The 17,265-nt window shown below is 56.4% G+C and overlaps 1 protein-coding gene across 1 annotated transcript in view; it reads right to left on the reverse strand.

Annotated features, from left to right (window-relative positions):
- Positions 1-16,673, reverse strand: part of LINGO1 (leucine rich repeat and Ig domain containing 1) — a 212,314-nt gene extending 195,641 nt beyond the window's left edge. Inside the window, exon 1 of the mRNA XM_061159638.1 lies at positions 16,598-16,673. The gene's annotated coding sequence lies outside the window, so the exon portion shown is untranslated. The remainder of the gene's footprint in view (positions 1-16,597) is intronic.
- Positions 16,674-17,265: the final 592 nt, after the last annotated feature.

Consider the following 17,265-nt stretch of genomic DNA (forward strand, 5'->3'; position numbering starts at 1 on the left):
GGAGGGGAGCACAGGCTGATGGGGGAAGAGATCAGGGTGAGTGAGTGGTGACCCTGAGCCTTACTCTCAGACTCTCTGGGCCTCTGTGTAACCATCTTACCCTCCAAGCTATACAAGGTAGACCCTGGGAGTCCATTCTGAGCACATGAAAGGAAGGCCAAGCCATGCAAGGGTGAGGCTCGGGCTTAGCACTGAGTGTGTTATTCCATGCTATGTCACTTCAGTCGTGTCTGACTCTCTGTGACCCCGTGGACTGTAGCCCTCCAGGCTCCTCTGTCCATGGGATTCTCCAGGCAAGAATACCAGAGTGCGTTGCCATGTCCTCCTCCAGGGGATCTTCCTGACCCGGGAGTTGAACCCACGTCTCTTATGTCTCCTGCATTGGCAGGCAGGTTCTTTACCACTAGCGCCCCCTGGGAAGCAGCACTGAGTGTTCACTCCTGCATTTGGCAGTCTTCCCATCTGGTGTTGGCCTGAGCCCCTCTTCTCTCCTGCCCCGGCTGCCCCACACCGCTAACTAGGTCTGCAGAACCCAAGCCCTTCTTGGGCGTCACCACCTCCCATATGACAGTGACCCCAGAAAGGAGAGGAATAAGAGGTTTCATTACAGTCTTGGACTGGAGTCAAGGGAACCTAGGGGCTGCACAGAAGCCCTGAGCAGGGCTGGCAGGCTGGGGCATGTGAGTTCAGGGGAGCCCCCTGAACTGTCTCTGATCCCTCCAGGGCCCTCTCTCAGCCTGACATGGGGAAACCAAGGCACAGAGCAAGCCCTCTGTCCTGGGTAACACAGGGAGTTGGTGGCAGATCAGGGCCAGGATCCCAGGCCTCCTGCCCATGGCTGGGTTTACTCTGGGCACAAACGCAGCTCACCCCCCTCAGGGGACTCAGTGCCCATCTCAGCACCCCTACTCCTGCCAGAAAGAGGCAGCTGGCACTGGGGTACCAACACATTGAGTCACATGCAGGCCTGCAGGGCCCCTGGATTCAGACACCCTGAGTGTCTGTTTCCTCCTCTCTAAAACAGAGGTACAGGACTTCCCTGGTGGTCCACTGGTTAAGGATCTGCCTGCCAATGTAGGAGACACCAGTTCCATCCCTTTTTCTGGGAAGATTCCACATGCCACAGGGCATCTAAGCCCACGCACCACAACTACTGAAGCCCGAGCTCTAGAGCCCACGAACCACAACAAGAGAAGCCACAGCAATGAGAAGCCTGCTCACCACAACTAGAGAAGGCCCGCATGCAACAATGAAGATCCAGTTCAGCCAAAAATAAATAAACGAATAAAATAAAGCAGCTATTATTTTAAAAATAAATAAATAAGACAGGTGCAAAAACTCCTGTTGTGAGGATCAGCAGAACAACAGACTGCTTAGGGCATAACAGGAGCCCTTTCCACCACCCCCGCCCCCAGGCCTGGGCCTCAGTTTCCCCATCTCTAAATGGGAAGCTTGCTCTGAGTGATTTCCCAGGCCCTCGAGCCTCTGAAACTCCTGGGAAACTTGGCTGGGTGCCCAGCCCATGCCAGTGTCTGTGGAGAGACAGGCTGCAGAGGCAGAGACTAGGGCCTGCCCTCGTGGAGCTCCCTGCAAGCTAGGGAGTAACAAGTGTGGCTCTGGAGCAGAGGCTACTCAGCAGAACTGGGTGTGAAAGCACCCACGGCCGAGCTCCCAAACGCATAGCCACACTGCCACAGTCTCCACCTCTCCCCACTGCTTCATCCCCAGCCTGTCCCACTCATTACCTGCCTGTCCCCTTTAGGCACTAGGTTTATACCCTTGCTCCAGGGGCCATGAGAAGCTTGAATATAGAAAACTCAGTATGAGGCTTGGCAGTGACCAAGGAAGGCTTCCTAGAGGAGACAGGACAAAGAGGGTCAAGTTCTCACAGCGTGCGTGCACGCTCAGTCACTTCAGTCGTGTCTGACTCTTTGCGACCCCATGGACTGTAGCCTGCCAGGTTCCTCTGTCCATGAGGATTCTCCAGGCAAGAATACTGGAGAGGGTTGCCATGCCCTTTTCCAGGGGATCTTCTTGACCCAGGGATCGAACCCACGTCTCCTGTGTCTCCTGCACTACAGGCGGATTCCTTACCGCTGAGCCACCGGAGAAGCCCAGTTCTCACAGCAGGCCTCGAATATCCAGATGCGGAATCCAGACCCTAGGAACCACTGGAAGTTTCATACAGGTCCTCTTGGCCTGGGCAGAGATGCTGGATCCCACCCCAGGCTGGCCTCAGAGTTGTGACCCCTGAAGGGGATTCAAGGGGGTGGGGGGAACCTGGGCACCTTGTGCCCGCTGCCCCTTCTCCATAGCCGTGGACTATGACTCCATCCCAGAGAAATCAGTCCTGGTCTGAGAAGCCCAGGGGCCTCCGAGGCCTCATTGCCATCGGTGAGTGCCGTCTGGCCAGGGAGGGCTCCCCGACAGATTAAGAGCAGTGCCAGCCCGGACTCATTCATATTCCGGTCTGGCTGCCGGCTTCAATATGGCTGAGAGACGCGAGGGCAGAGGCAGCCCTCCGAGAATGCCCAGCGATGATTCTCTCCGATTCCAATTTATTTTCTATCATTAATGCTTTTGAAAAGCCCCACACGCTCTGCAAACAGGGAAGGAGCACAGGGCTGGGGAGGGGAGGAGAGGAGAGGGCTGGGGGCGGAGGAGGGCATGACAGAGGTGGTGCGGGCAGCAGGCTAGCGGCCCTGAGACCTAGGTTCAGATTTCCACCCTGTCTCCACCTGCCTGGACAAACCTGGCCTCTCCCGGGCCATGGGGAACAGCCCCCTGCTCTGCCCACTTTAGGGGACACTTTCCAAGATCTCCTGAGGGGTCAGAGGTGAATAGGCTTTATACACTGTGAAGGGCTGTACACCTTGAGGAACCGAAAGCAAAGCAAGCCTGACTGACCGTGGCAACAGAGGCCTATGAACTGGACCCCTGCCTCCCCACCTATACTGGGGGCCCCCACCCAAGAGTCCAGGAAAGGCCTTGACTGCCTCTCACCACAGCACAAGCAGAGACAACAAGCACCAGGATCTGGACACCCCCACCCCTCACCCCACTCCCGTCCCCTGCCTTTTCTGTCTCAGACTCACACTCCAGCCTCCCTTCCCCCACAGGCTCACCAAGGATCAGCCTCCCAACCAGCATCCCTCCTCCCCTACTACCACCCGCGTGGAGCCTGGGGTGGGGGTAGGGGATCATTCCCACATGCCCTCTGCTCAGAACCTTCCAAAGGTCCCCATCACCTAAGCCCAAACTCCCCACCTCCATGCAAAGCTCTCCCAGGCAATTCAGGCCCATCTGGGCAGCCCCAAGGCCTCCCTGGCCTGACCCCACCCTCAGCTCCATCATTGACCACCCCTGGTCTTTGCACATGCTATTTCCAGTCTGAAACTCCCTCCTCCTCAGCTCTGGTTCACCTGTCAAGTTCCTACCCCGTCTGCAAGATGCAGCCCAAGTTCTCCCCTGTGTAACTTTTCCCAACTCCCCTGGCCAGCCCTGCTCCGTGCTCCTAAGCGTGGTGTATCCACCTTCCACGACTCAGTAATACGGTCACTATGTGTGTTTGGCAGCTCCCCTCCATTCAGCAAGCCCTGGTGGCCAGGGGCTGTGTCTGATCCATCCAGCGCATTCCTAGTGCTTGGCAAAGTTCCTGGCTCACAGAGACCCACTGATCCAGTCAACTGGTCTTAACAGAGTACCTACTGGGCGTCAGACTCTGAGCTGGGTGCTGGGGATGCAGCAGCAAAGACAGAGACAACAAGAGTTGGTCCTTGCCCTCAAGCTCTTCCAGAGGATGTGCTCAGGGAATGTCTGTTGAATGGAAGAACATACGACCACCTTGTAAACAGAGAAACTGAGGCTCAGAGAGGCAAAATGCCCTGCCCAAGGGTACTTTTTCCTCCCTGCCCACATCTCTTTCTACTCTGTTTCTCCCCTAGAACTTTAGCAGCAGTGAGGAGGAATTTAAAACGTAAGGTTAGAGTCAAAAAGAAAAAAAAAAAAAAGGAAGACGAGAATGTAGTGGATTTTCCCCTCTTTCTCCATAATGTAAAGAAAATTGCTTTTGCCAACTATCACAGCTTAAAAGCAATTAGAGTTTTTTGGAGGGGACTCTGGGCACGAGCAGAAGAGACAAAGTGAGCGCCCCACACAGAATTTCTCCAGCATTCGAGCAAAATGGGGGTAGGGGGGTTGGGGGGAAGGGGATGTGTTAAAGCAGCAATTTCCAGCAGCAGAGATGGTGGAGATAAAATATTTACAGCCTCCAAGGGAGGGGCCTGGGAGGGCCAGAGACACCCCCACACACACACTCCTACTCCTCATTCTGGAGGCAGGAAAGGGGAGGATAAAGAACGGGAGACAAGGAAAGCCACCTCCCCACCGCTCCTGCACTGATGGACGCTTGAGACAAGGAGGGGAGAAGCCCCCAGATGCCCCGACTCTCTCACCACTCCCCCACCAGGCAGGACCCACAACCACCAATCATCCCCCAGCCATCAGAGATCCACCCCTCCAACCATCAGTCCTGGCTCTGCTCAAAATCTGGAGACCATCACCACTCCAGGCTGGCATTCGAGGCGTGCACAGCCAGGCCCCTCTCCAGACTCATCCCCAGATGCTCCCAACGGGGCACGTGGCCCTGACTGTTTTCTGACAAGCCTCGCTCGGTCCCACCTCCAGGTCTTACCCTGAGAAGGGAGTATAAGGAGTGGGCATGCCTCCCCTTGGGGGGAAGTAAGGCAGGTGTGAGGGTGCAGACCCAGAGCAGATGACAGAGCCAAGGACACACAGCTCTAGGCTGCACACTAGACTTCCAGAAATGCCTCTCCCACCCCAGCCTCTTCCCCACCTCTTCCCCTTGGCCTCTTGCCTCCAAACACAGAGCAGCCACCAGCAGCATCTTCCTGAATTCTAACTTCCTCCTTCCTAGTTGCAGCACAGACTCTCCTTGTGTGGCACACAAATGACACAGCCTCCACTAGAAGCAGATGTTCCTAGGTTTGAATGCCAACCCCTCCACTAACTGTGTGACCTTTCCCTGTCCCTCAATCTCTCTAAACCTCAGTTTTCTCATCTGTTAAATGGGAACAGTAGTAGTACTAGTTTCATGGGGTTGTTTTTAGGGTTAAATGAGATAATATATGTAAAGTACCTGGCACTATGACTAGTAGGTGTGCAGTGAACTCACCTCTGCCCAACTTCATACTCACTCCTCCAGGCCTCAGGTGGCCCATGCCCATGCACACAGGCTCCCATGCCACCTTGCCATCCCCTGGTAAAGGCTAAGAAGGCACACACCAGCTGGGTGCAGAGAGGGCAGGAGGCACTGGTGCGCTTTGCACACACACAGGGGCCTGATCCCTCCACACAGAGCCAGGGAGCCCTCGTTTTCTTGGCTTAGGAAGGATTCCTCCTTCCTAAGGATGGGGGAAGCTTCAGTCAGAACCCTGAGAACCTGCCCAGGCATGTGGAAGAGGTGACCAGAGGCTCAGCCTTCCCTCCATCCTGTGGCTATGGCCCAGCCCTCAGCCATCCTCACAGTCCTGCCTGACCCAGGGCCCAGAGAACAACAGTTAGTGGCAAAGCCCAGAGCAGAAACCAGGACTCAAAGACAGTGAGATCCAGCCAAGCTAGGTAGTTTTGGTCTCAAATCCCAGGCCCACCATTGACCAGCCAAGTGACCTCCCAGAGCCTCAGTTTTCTCATCTGTAAAATGGTGCCCATAATGGCCACTTTGCTGTGGTGAGCATTAAGCTCTTCCAGCACCCTGCCGAGGTTCCAGCACACAGTCAGCCAGCACGGGGACCTCTGCTGGTTCTATCCCACCTGCCCCCGGACTCTAGGCACAGTGCCATTCCTACCCCCCAGCACATGGAGAGCAGAGGGAAGGCCTGCCCTATTTCCTGTGACCCTTGCCAGCCCACTGCCCACCCAGCAGGTGGCTGAAGGACCAGTCAACAGATGGGCCAGTAGCCACGGCCAATCCTCCCTACCCTTCTCACAGCAGCAGAGGGCCATTCCCTGCCTCACTTCATCCCAGAGAGGTGGCGACATGCCCCAGGTTCACAGCCCACACAGCCACTTGGGGGAGGCCGGGTGTTCTCTCCATCCCCAACGGCAGAGAACACGCAGGCTTGATGTAGGGTCTGGCCGTGCACAGGGCTGTGGACAAGGAATCAGAAGGTGATTGACCTTTGTCTCTTGCTCTCCCTCCGATCACCTTCCTCCCAGGAGACTCTCCTGCTCACTGCTCCTACTTCTGTCCTCAAGAAATAAGCCCAACAGTAAGTGTGGCACGAACCAGGGCTCTCCTCATTGTGGGGGCAGAGATGGGAGGAAGCACAGGAAGCCTGTGTCAGCCCTGGACGGCTGAGCCTCAGGACACCCCGCTGAAGCCTCCTCCCCAACCTGCACATCCATGCTCCCCACTGGTAAATGACGAGGTGTGTGCGTGTGCGTGTGTGCGCGTGTGTATGTGCGTGTGCAGAAGGCAGGGCAGGTCCTAAGAACCTGGGGCTGACCCCAGGATGACTGACAGCCCTTCCCCAGCTGGGCCCACCTCTGCCCCTTTGAACCAGAGGGAGCACTGGTCTCTGAACCACAAGCCCATAAGGCCCAGCAGCAGGGGATTCTGGGACTGAGAAACCAGATTCCTGACTTATTGCCAAAGCTCCACAATGCTTTTCTTTTTCTTAACATTTATTTTTATACATATTTATTTATTTGATAGCATCAGGTTTGAGTTGCAGCATGCAGAATCTTCTATCTTCATTGCAGCATGCAAGATCTTTAGTTGCAGCATGTAGGATCTAGTTCCCTGACCAGAGATTAAATTCAGGCCCCCTGCATTGGGAGCTCCGAGTCTCAGCCACTGGACCACTGCAAGTACAAAAGCATTGTATTTGCAATGCTTTTCGATGTGACACTTGAGATGGGGTTGGTCACTCCCTGTGCCTCAGTTTCCCTAGCTAAGCCTAAAAGAATGAGATCATCTCCGAGGCTGCCATCTAGTTCCAATGTTCTCCAGTTCCATATCTGTGAGCCCTGTGACCCTCACAGAATCAAGAGGTGCTCACAAGTCACCAAGGGCGCTAAGGGCAGAAAAAGCATGTGTGGGTGCCAGAGGGCAGAATCACCCTGACCCCAAGGAGACAAGGAAGCCCAGGGAGACCTGCACCTGCCCTAGGCTGGCAGAGGACACCGGTCCTCCCTCCCCAAGGAGAAAACTGGGCCCAGGAGGGAGAGTGGAGACAGCTCCTCCATGGGGCTAGAGGCAGCCAAAGCCCTCCCTGCTTTCTGCACCTGCCCCGGCTCACCCCTCCGTGCCTGGCTTCTCATCTCTGTTCTGAGGCTACCAAAGACTCAGCCCAGCCCAGATCTCAGGCACAGCGCCCCCCCCACCTCCCCCACACACCCTCAGTTCTCCCAAAGCCCCTGGCTATCCAGGCTAGGCTCCTAAGCACCGCTCCCGAACTCCAGGCAGCCCTCCCCTTGCCGTCCCTCCTGCCATCCAAAGTGGCTGGTGCGGGCAGCCCTATGCCTTGTGCCAGCAGAGGCTCCCTTGGCCCTGCATGGCCAGAGCCTGATAACAGTCTCCTAAATTAAACAATAAACAAGAAGTTGTTTTAGATTTTCCTGACGCTGCAGTTCCTGATTAATCCCCATAGCAAACAAAAGGAAAAGAGCCCCGGCTATCCTAAAAGAGACTCACTTCCTGTTTCCAGGCGGAACCTCCAGCCTGAGCCAGAGGAACCACCCTAGAAGCATCCTACCGCACCCACCTGCCCAGCTCCAGGCCGTTTCCCACCTCCCCTCGCCCCCACAATCCTAGGCTGACACCTGTAGACAGCCTCCTAGAGCCCACTGCTCCTCCCCTCCCCCTCAGTGCTGTGTGACCGTGGACAGGCCAGCTTGTCTTTGAGGCCCAGTCTCCGCATCTCTCAAACATCCTCACCTCTCAAGGATAAAATGAATTATGTGACCACTTGAGGTGAGACAAGCATTTTCTTATATTTTTTGGAGATGGATGCTGAAATATTTAGGGGTGAAATGTCATGATGTCTATAATTTACTCTGAACTACTCCAGAAAGAAAAAGATAAAGCAAAATGTGGTAAAATGTCAACAACTGTTAAATCTAGGTGAGTGGGTATATGGGAGTTTGCTACACTACTCCCTCTATCTTTCTGTACCTTTGAAAATGTTCCTAACAAAAAGAAAAAAAAAAAAACAAAAAACAACGCATTGGTCACATGAGCCAGAACCCCACAAATAATGCCTCCTGCTCCTGGCAGGCCTGAAAGGCAGCTGGGTCTCTTAAGTAGGTTAAACATGCCCCCTGCCATCTCCTTTATGTGGTTTCCCTAGAAATCACTTTTGCACAAATTCCACTGAGTCCTAGCTCCACATTTAGAAGCCTGAGCACATTCAGAAGCCAGACACAGCACTTTAGTGAAGCAACTGTTTTCTTCTGACCAACCACCTTCCTCCCACCCACCACCTCCCTCCCACCCACTTCCTCCCTGTCCTTCTGCAAAATGACCCTGGATTGGAGTTCTTTTTTTTTAATATTCATTTTTACTTATTCATTTGGCTGCTCCGGGTCTTAGTTGCAGCATGTGGGATCTAGTTCCCTGACCAGGGATCGAACCCCAGGCCTTCTGCATTGGGAGCTCAGAGTCTTAACCACTGGACCACCAGGGAAGCCCCTGGATTAGAGATCTGGATGCTGGCTCCTTCCTCATATGGCCACTACCCTCTCTGAGCCTCAGGTTGCTGCTCCCCTGCCCCACTCCCATTAACCAGAAATAATGACAAGTCAGGGACTGCTGAGGCGTCTCATTCAAAGGCACAGTGTTACCCCCACAGAGACTGAAATTCCCACTTAGCTAATGGGAAAGCTGAGACCCAGGCCAGGAGAGACTGGAAGCAGAACACAGAAGGTGGGAACAAAGGGAGGTGAGAGTGAGCAAAAGCTCCCCCTCACCCCCTCCCTATCTCTCTACCCCAACCTTGACAGTGTGAATCTAAGTGAGGATCGCCAGCACCTCCCTTTCTCTTGTTCCTATTTACGAGCATCCTGGTCAGGAATAAATGACCATGATCGCAATCTCCCAGCCAGGCCCAGCTGACCCACACCAACGCTGGCCAGGCCCGCCTCCGCCGATCGATAATGGAAGAGTTATCAGTACCCCAAATAATCAATTGCTAATTGCTGGATGCCATGCAATTCATCGGGGAGAGTTATGTGTGGCCAGTGACTGGGCATCCCCGCCCTGGCCTGGTGGAGCCTCCCATGGGAGAGAAGGCCTCATCCGTAGTGAGTATCTCAGCAGAAAAGCCGCCAGTAACTCGGAGCTTCTCAAACAGATGTCCTGGGCCCAGCCAGAATCTCCAGACCCAGGAGGAGGAGGAAGAGGCAGTGGCCACAGAGGCTCTGAGGGATGGGCCACATGCCCTGGTCAGCCCATCTGGTCCCAGGCCCCTGGATCTGACAGGTACGCAGGATGAATAAGCCCAGCCCTTGCCACCAAGGCATTCCCAGGCCATGAGGAGAGACCAGCTGCCAGATATCGCAGGCCTTGCACACAGTAGGCCTCACACACAGTAGGTGGACAGCAAGTGTTTGCAAAACGTAAAGCAGATACAGTGCTCTGAGTTCTGAGGAAGGAGAAGCTGCTCCCAGCTCGGGGGACCAGGAGGGGTTTCTAAACACGGCATTTGGGCTGAGTGTTGAAAAGCGGGTGGGATCTATGGGCAGAGATGGAGGAAGGACTCAGGCAGAGGGGTCAGCAGAGCGAACCCCTGCAGGAAGGAAAGCCACAGCGCGTGAGAAGGGGAAAGTGAGTGGCATTGGGCTGGAGCCTAACTGCACAGAGGACTATGGAAGGAGATGGCTGGGTGCAGGGAGAACAGGACTCTGCAAAACACTGAGGGGTCCAGACACCAGTCTGAGTGAACAGGGAGCCCTTGGAGGATGCTGAGTGGGAGCGTGACAACCAGCATGTGCTTGGAAGGACCGTTAAATGCCACGGAGTCCACAGTTCCTGCCAGGTTCCACCCCACGAGGGCGGAGGCTAGTCTTACTCATCTCTGTCCCCAGAGCAGCCAGCACAGCCGGGCCCAGAGGAAGCACCCAACAAGAGAACCGCTGAGCGATCACAGGACCCGCAGATGTAGGACGGGGGACGCCTGGACTCGCAGCTGTGGAAAATGATGTTTGTATCAAAACATATATTTACAGTAGAGGCCCAAACACAGCCTTGGAGGCAGGCAGGGAGGGGATTATCTTCCACTTACAAAGAGGGACGCTGAGGCTCAAAGAGGGACACATAGTGTTCTGGCCAAGGTCACCCAGCTGGGGGAGCCCAGTGTTCTCCCCAGAAGAGAGCCCCGAAGGCTGAGCCCTGGTTGCCTGGGCAGGGTCTAAGGGAACCCAAGAGGTAAAGGCTCCCCCCGCCACGCTCCCTGAGACACACACCCATTCCCGCCGCTACCCCATGTTGGACAGACATTTCATTGGAGAAATGCCCCAATCACTGCCTCACTGAGCATCCCCCACAGTAACCCCAGCTGGGATTGACTGTCTGTCACCAGGGCAGCCTGTCCCTGCACCTGTATCAGAAACAGGGCTAGGCAGAGACTCTCTAGAATCCCCAAACTTGTTGGGGATTCTAGACAGACTTTGTTGAAGACAGACCCACTTCTCCCCAGCCTCCACTTCCCCGAAGTTTGGGACCCATATCATGGCAGCAAGAGTCCTGGACCAGGAGTCCAAAGACAAGGTCAAGGCCAACTCGCTATGAACCAGACTGGAGAATCACTTGCAGGTTTCTTCATCTGTGAAATGGGACGGTACTCTCTGCCTACTTTACAGCATGCCATGGAGACTAAATGAGGGGTGAAACATAAAAACTTACTTATAAAATTATAAATTGGGCTTCCTAGGTGGCATTAGTGGTAAAGAACCTGCTTGCCAATGTAGGATATGCAAGAGACATGGGTTTGATCCCTGGGTCAAGAAGAGCCTCTGAAATGGCAACCCACTCCAGTATTCTCACCTGGAAAATTCCATGGGCAGAGGAGCCTGGCGAGCCACAGTCCATGGGGTCACGAAGAGTCAGACAAGACTGAGCATGCATGCACCACATAAAATTATAAAGCAAATTTTTTCCTGAAAAATAAGGCTCCTCTTTACTTCAGCCTAGAGACTGAAACTCCAACAGAACTCACTTCCCTCTCCCAGCAGAGGGCAAAACATGACTGACACTTACTGAGATTCTTCAGTGTTTCAAGCTAGTACATGCTTTATATGTATTATTTCAAAGTATGCTAATGACACCCTGAGAAGGTAGGTTATCATTCTCACATAAGAGATTAGGAAACTGAGGCCAGAAAAGTGATTTACCTGAGCCCGTCCAGCTCAGAAGCGGCTGAGACAGAATTCAGACTCAGTTCCAGATGGTTCCCATGCCCAAGGCAAGCCCTTTTAATCACACCAGACTGATCTGAGGGGCCCATTTCCATACTCCAAAATCTCAAAGCTACAGAATCAGTGATCAGGGTAAGGCTGCATGTCACACCTGAGCTGCGGGTCACACATATATACTCCACTCAGACATGAGACCCCCAACATCAGAGGTGCTGTGCCACCCCACGGCCTGTGGACCAGCAGGGCCAGAGGAGTGGCATGGGGAATGGGGGTGGGGTGTCTGGCACAGCTGGTCCTGGGTTAATTGGATCAGTCCTGGGCATGGAGCCGCCTGTCCGGCTGCCCTGGCAGATGGGTGCTGAGACTGGGCCACCTGCCAAGGCTCAGCTTCCATGTCCAAACCAACCTGGACACTGAGGTTCCACTTTGGCCTCCTCCCGCCCTGACCCTGGGGGTGGGCAGCGCCCTCATAGATCCAGAAGGCCAGAGTGGCAGCCACTATCCCCCCCGGGTGGCGGGCTCCTCCCCTGATGTGGCCATTTGGCCGCATACTCTCCCTGATAGCTGGACGGTTGAAGCAAGTGTCTGAGGAGGCCCTCTGCAAAGGCCCCGAGGCCCCGGGCACCCCACCCATCCCTGCCCTGCAGGCCACAGGCACAGCCAGGAAAACCCCTGGCTGGAGCCCCTGCCCCCAACTTGCTTTATGACCTGGTGCGAGTCACTGCCCTTCAATGGGCCTCCAACTCTTCCTCTGTCAAACAGCAATGCTGACCAGCCCTCTACCGCTTCCCCTTGCATTCCACTTCCCAGGTCACTGACTTCCACCCAAATTCACTCCAGGTCTTCAGGGAGACAAACTTATCCATTTTACAAACATAAAAACTGAGGCCCAAGAAACTTCAGGGGAAGGGCCAGTAAGAAAGACCCATTTCTTGACACCAGGATGCCTGCCGACTCTGTAGGCCCGGGAGGTGGGAATGGTGACACCAGAGGCCCTGCCTCACCCTGATGGCCTGCATCACCCCACCCGACTCCCCACCCAGCCCGAATTTCTTCCTCCTCCATCAGAAGGGAAACCATGCAGAGTCCCCTGGCCATCCCAGCAAAGGCTGGCAAGGCGCCTGGCCCCCCTCTTGCCACCCCCCACCAGCCTGCACCCCTAAAGCAGCTCTAGGATGGCTGCCCTGACTCTGGCTCTCCCGGCCAACCACTCCCACGACCACCAGAGGGAGCGGTTTAAATTGCAAATCTGATCGCGTCCCTCCAGAACTTCACCCCTACAACCTCTGAATACGAAATCAGCCCACACTCCTCAGCTGGGCACTCAAGATCCTCCTCCGCCTTGTGCCAACCTGCTCTATGCCTGCTGTGCCCCTGTAGGAACCACTCCACTGCAAGCACGTTCCCCTCGTGCCTGGAGCCTCCCACCTCCAAGCCTTTGCTAACACTATGCCATCTGCCTGGAAAGCCCTCATTCGGTTGCATCCTCCATTCATTCACTTATCCAGCACATTTCCTGAGCATCCACTAAGTGTCAGAAATATTCGAACAGGTCAGCCCTTCTGGGTCCATCTGAAACAACCCATTGCCAGCCTCCCTCCCCCGTACCTCTCGGGGCCTGCCTTATACCCAGGGCTGTGGGTCCATGTCTGTGACTCCTTTCAGAGCTCATCCAGGGATGGGCCTAGGTGTGTCATAAGTACCCTCAGTATGAGCTCCCAGGCCTCAAAGCAAGAGAGGCCCCCAATATGAAGTGACCCCCAAGTGGACAGTTCCAGGCAGTGAAGAGCAAGGCCAAGCGAGACATGGTTTCTGAGAGCAGATATTGAGGCCCTGGAAGCCCACAAAAGAAATTCTGATTGACCAGGGTGGCCCCCAGTTCCCCCCAAAGGAGGCCTGAGTGGTCAGGGGTAACTTTACCCCCTCAAATTACCCCAAGGCCCAGGCCAATCAACAACTTCTCACTGCGTGCTTAGTCGTTCAATGTGTCTGACTCTTTATGGATTGTAGCCCACCAGGCTACTCTGTCCACGGGGATTCTCCAGGCAAAAATGCTGGAGTGAGTTGCCATGCCCTCCTCCAGGGGATCTTCCCAACCCAGGGATCAAACCCAGGTCTCCTCATTGCAGGTGTATTCTTTACCATCTGAACCACCAGGGAAACCCAAGAATACTGGAGTGGGTAGCCTATCCCTTCTCCAAGGGATCCTCCCGACCCAGGAATCGAATCAGGGTCACATTGCAGGCGGATTCTTTACCAGCTGAGCTACCAGGGAAGCCCACTTATCACTGAGTTTGTTATAATTTAAAACACAAACACAGCAGGGTCAGGGCTTGGCTGGACAAGGAAATTAAGGGGGCCACGCTGAGCAGGACTCGTTCCCAGTCAGGAGGTTTAGGGCAGGGAGTGGTCATCCTCCTAAAGGAGGCAGCCAGTGGGGGCTGGGAGCACCTGGCAGGGACTTTCACCCTGACCCCCAGATCAGGGGCCAAAGAGGTACCATGTTCTCTCTCTCTCTCTCTCTCCTTGGCTTGAGGCTCCATACAGAGGGCTCACCCTGCTGGAGTCAGTTGGGGACAGGGGATGGGGGTAGGGGTCAAAGAACCAGGGCAGAGTTCAAGCAGGTCTTGATGGCAGGGGTGGGGCCAAGCAGACAGTTGGCTATGTTCCAGCCACTTTGGTACCAACCAGAGCATCAGTCAGGCCAACATAAAGGAGCAAATGTCTAGAGCTCAGGGAGCCACAGGGGGACAAAGGGGTAAAGAGATGGGGGGCAAGGAGGTCAGGGGGCGGGGCAAGGACAGCTAAGGAAGACCGAGTCAGCTCAAGCTGGCAGAAAGGAAGGGGCAGAGGCCAAGAGAGGCTGCCCCAGAGTGAAGCCAGCAAAGCAGCTGAGGGAGCCTTCACAGAACCCAGTAGACCACCCCCACCACCCTGCCACTCCCACCCCCAGATGAGCTTTGGTCACTTCTGGGCAACAGCTCTCCCCATCTGAGGTCTTCAAGGGCCTGAGTGGCCCTGGGGATAAGTCCAGGGTATCATCAGGACTGGGCTGGGGAGAATGGGCACAGACACCTGCCTGGAGCTGAGAGCTCCTCTAGCTACCTGTGTCTCAGGTGGGCCACTTGGGAAGGAAGTGGTCCCCATAACCATCAGTCCCTATCCCCACCCCCAATGCACATTTAGACCTCTGTCTGAGGAGTCCATTCACCTGAGGGTGAGCTCTTTGGCCCATAAAGGGACTCCATGGGAGAGACCTCAGAATAGTAGGAAGGGTTCCAGGATCCAAGCAGGAGGACAATGACAGAACCTAGAGTGTCAGGCTGGCGCTCTGATCCCCAGAATGACACTGACATTCCAGTGCCAAGGATTATAGGTTTGCAAACCATCAAGCAGAGACCAGGCGGACTCTGGGGTCTGCCCAGATGAGGCTGGCATCAAACCAGGAGAATCAGGCTGAGAGCAGCTGTGCCTACCTCCTTGTCCATCTGAAGAGTGTGTTGGTCACAGCAGCAGGAGAGCTGCCCTGGGGAGACTCTCCAGCAGCAGATCCCCAGAGCCCTGCTGCCAGGTCAATAAAGAGGGCTTGAGGGCCCTCCCTGTGCCCTCCCACCTCAGCAAAGATCAGGGTTAAAGGATACCTTCACGGTGCAAGGGACTGACTGCCATTCCCCTGGCTCCATCTCTGCCTCAACATCCTCCTCTGAAACGGAGAGGAAACGTGCCCACAGCCCCTCCCTTCTCACAAGGCAGCAGAGAGATCACAGAGGGGCAGTGAAAGTGGAAGTAGGTCTAAGCCTGAAAACCGGTAGATATTACCATACCCCTTAGACTCAGGGAGATACAGACAGGACCAACATCACCACCCTCCACCCAGCATTGAGGCTGAGAACAAGACTTCTACCCCACGGGCTCACTCACTGAGTGCCAAGGAGCAGGGCACATGGACAAGGGGGGCTGAGAAACTCAGCTGCTCCATCCCAGAATCCCAAGCTGAAAGGAAAGATGGGGAGTAATCAGAGAAGGCTTCCTAGAGGAGGAAGAATCTGCTTGGAAGCAGGGAGAATTCACTAAAGTGGAGGGGCCTGCAGGGAGCCTGAACTCTTTCCCTGTCTTGGGCCTCTCCCTCCTGGGACACTGGCCTCCCGCACCTCTCAGGGCACCATCCTGGACTACCTGACCATCCTATCTTCTACTGAAGAGGCAGGGCTGGCACTGGGGGCAAAGCGGGTGGGGGGTAATTGGTAAGCCTCCTGAAGCTGTTAGCAGAGGACAGGAATGCCAGAGGAGACTCAATAAGATGGAGGTGAGGATGGGGGCACAGCACAATCACAACCTCATCACAGAGTGAGGCAGCAGGAGCATGATTCCAAGAAAATCAGGGGCTGGGTGGCACCAGGCTAGAGGCCTATCCCTAGGCTCTTGGGAGCTCTTTGGGGGCCAGGGCTGATGGGATGCACTTTCCTGGCAGTTCCCTCCTTCCAGCCGCCTGTCCCACGGAGCAGAAGGAACAGGGGCACACACACAGAGAGAGGCACGTCTCCCAACTCGCAAACCTCAAACCCGCGTCCTCAGCCTGGCTGCAAAGATGACCTAGCGGCCCTGAGGCCGGGAAGCTGTCGCCCCGCGGTCCCATCTGACCCTGGCAGGGTCACAGGAATCCAGCGCCCCGAACGCCTCCAGAGCACCGCCGCGGGGCTGAACCGGTGTCCCTGAGAGCCGGCGGCTGCACTGATAAAGTGGCTGTTTCCCCTTGACCCGCCCGGCGGCACGGCACGCGGCCCATTCCTCCCTCGCGTTCTCTCCGAGAAAGGCCGGAGTTCCACCATTAAAGCGCCTCCATCCTCTGCGCCCACACGCAAAGTTGCTCCAAGTCGCCGGGGTTCTGATGGCAGGTGATGGTTAGGCGGGGCCGCGCAGCGGGCGAGAGCGCGGTCACGAACCGGGGCGCTGAGCGCGCCCCCCTTCAGCTCCACGCGTGCACCCCCCTCACAACGGGCGCGCACCCAACACCCCACCCCCCACCCGCTGCCCCTGAGGCTCCCGCCCAATCAGAGGCCGCGCACGCGGCGCTGCCGGCGGGCAGACACCCCAGCTCCCCGGCCTGCGCCCCAGCGGCCCCGGCCCCGCCGCAGCATCCCTCCTGCCCAGCCACACTCACCGTCCCGGGCGCGCAGTCGGCGCGCAGCTCCGCTCCGGGGCCTCATTCCCCCGCTGGGCTCCTCTCTGGTTCCCGCTCCGGCTCGAGTTCCCGCTACGCAGGGCTCAGCTCTGAGATGGTGGCCGCGGCAACGAGCGAGGCAGGGAGGGCGTGTGCGCGAGTGTGTGTATGTGTGTGTGTGTATGTGTGTGTGTGTGCGCGCGCGCGGTGCGTGTGCGTGTGCACGGGAGGGCCCCGCGCTCCCCTGCGCGCCCCGCTCCTGCCTCCAGTCCTCCACACTGCGATGCCAGCAGAATCCCTAACGCGCGCTCCCAACTGCCTGGGCGCTCACACTCGTGCACACACGCGCACACCTGGGCGCGCACACACCTCCGCCGCCGCACAACCGGCTCCGCACTCCCGACTCTTGCCCTCCTGGGGCGCTCACAAAGGCCCCGGCCCGCCGGGAGCCCCCGGAGCGCGGCCCGCGGAGCCTACGGAGTGGCCCTGCAATCCTACCAGGCTGGCCCCGCCTTAGGTCCTCCGGTATTCCCGGAGGGGCTCCCTCAGGCGTCCCTGCTCCTTCACCCTGCCGGCCTGGCCGCGGCCGTGCTGTCCGCCTGATCCCCGGCCCCGGCGCCCGACTCCGGCTTCTGGCGCTCCCACCCAGAGGCGCGGGCTCCCTGCTC

Source organism: Dama dama, chromosome 13 (assembly GCF_033118175.1).
Source record: "Dama dama isolate Ldn47 chromosome 13, ASM3311817v1, whole genome shotgun sequence".
Lineage (NCBI taxonomy): Eukaryota > Metazoa > Chordata > Mammalia > Artiodactyla > Cervidae > Dama > Dama dama.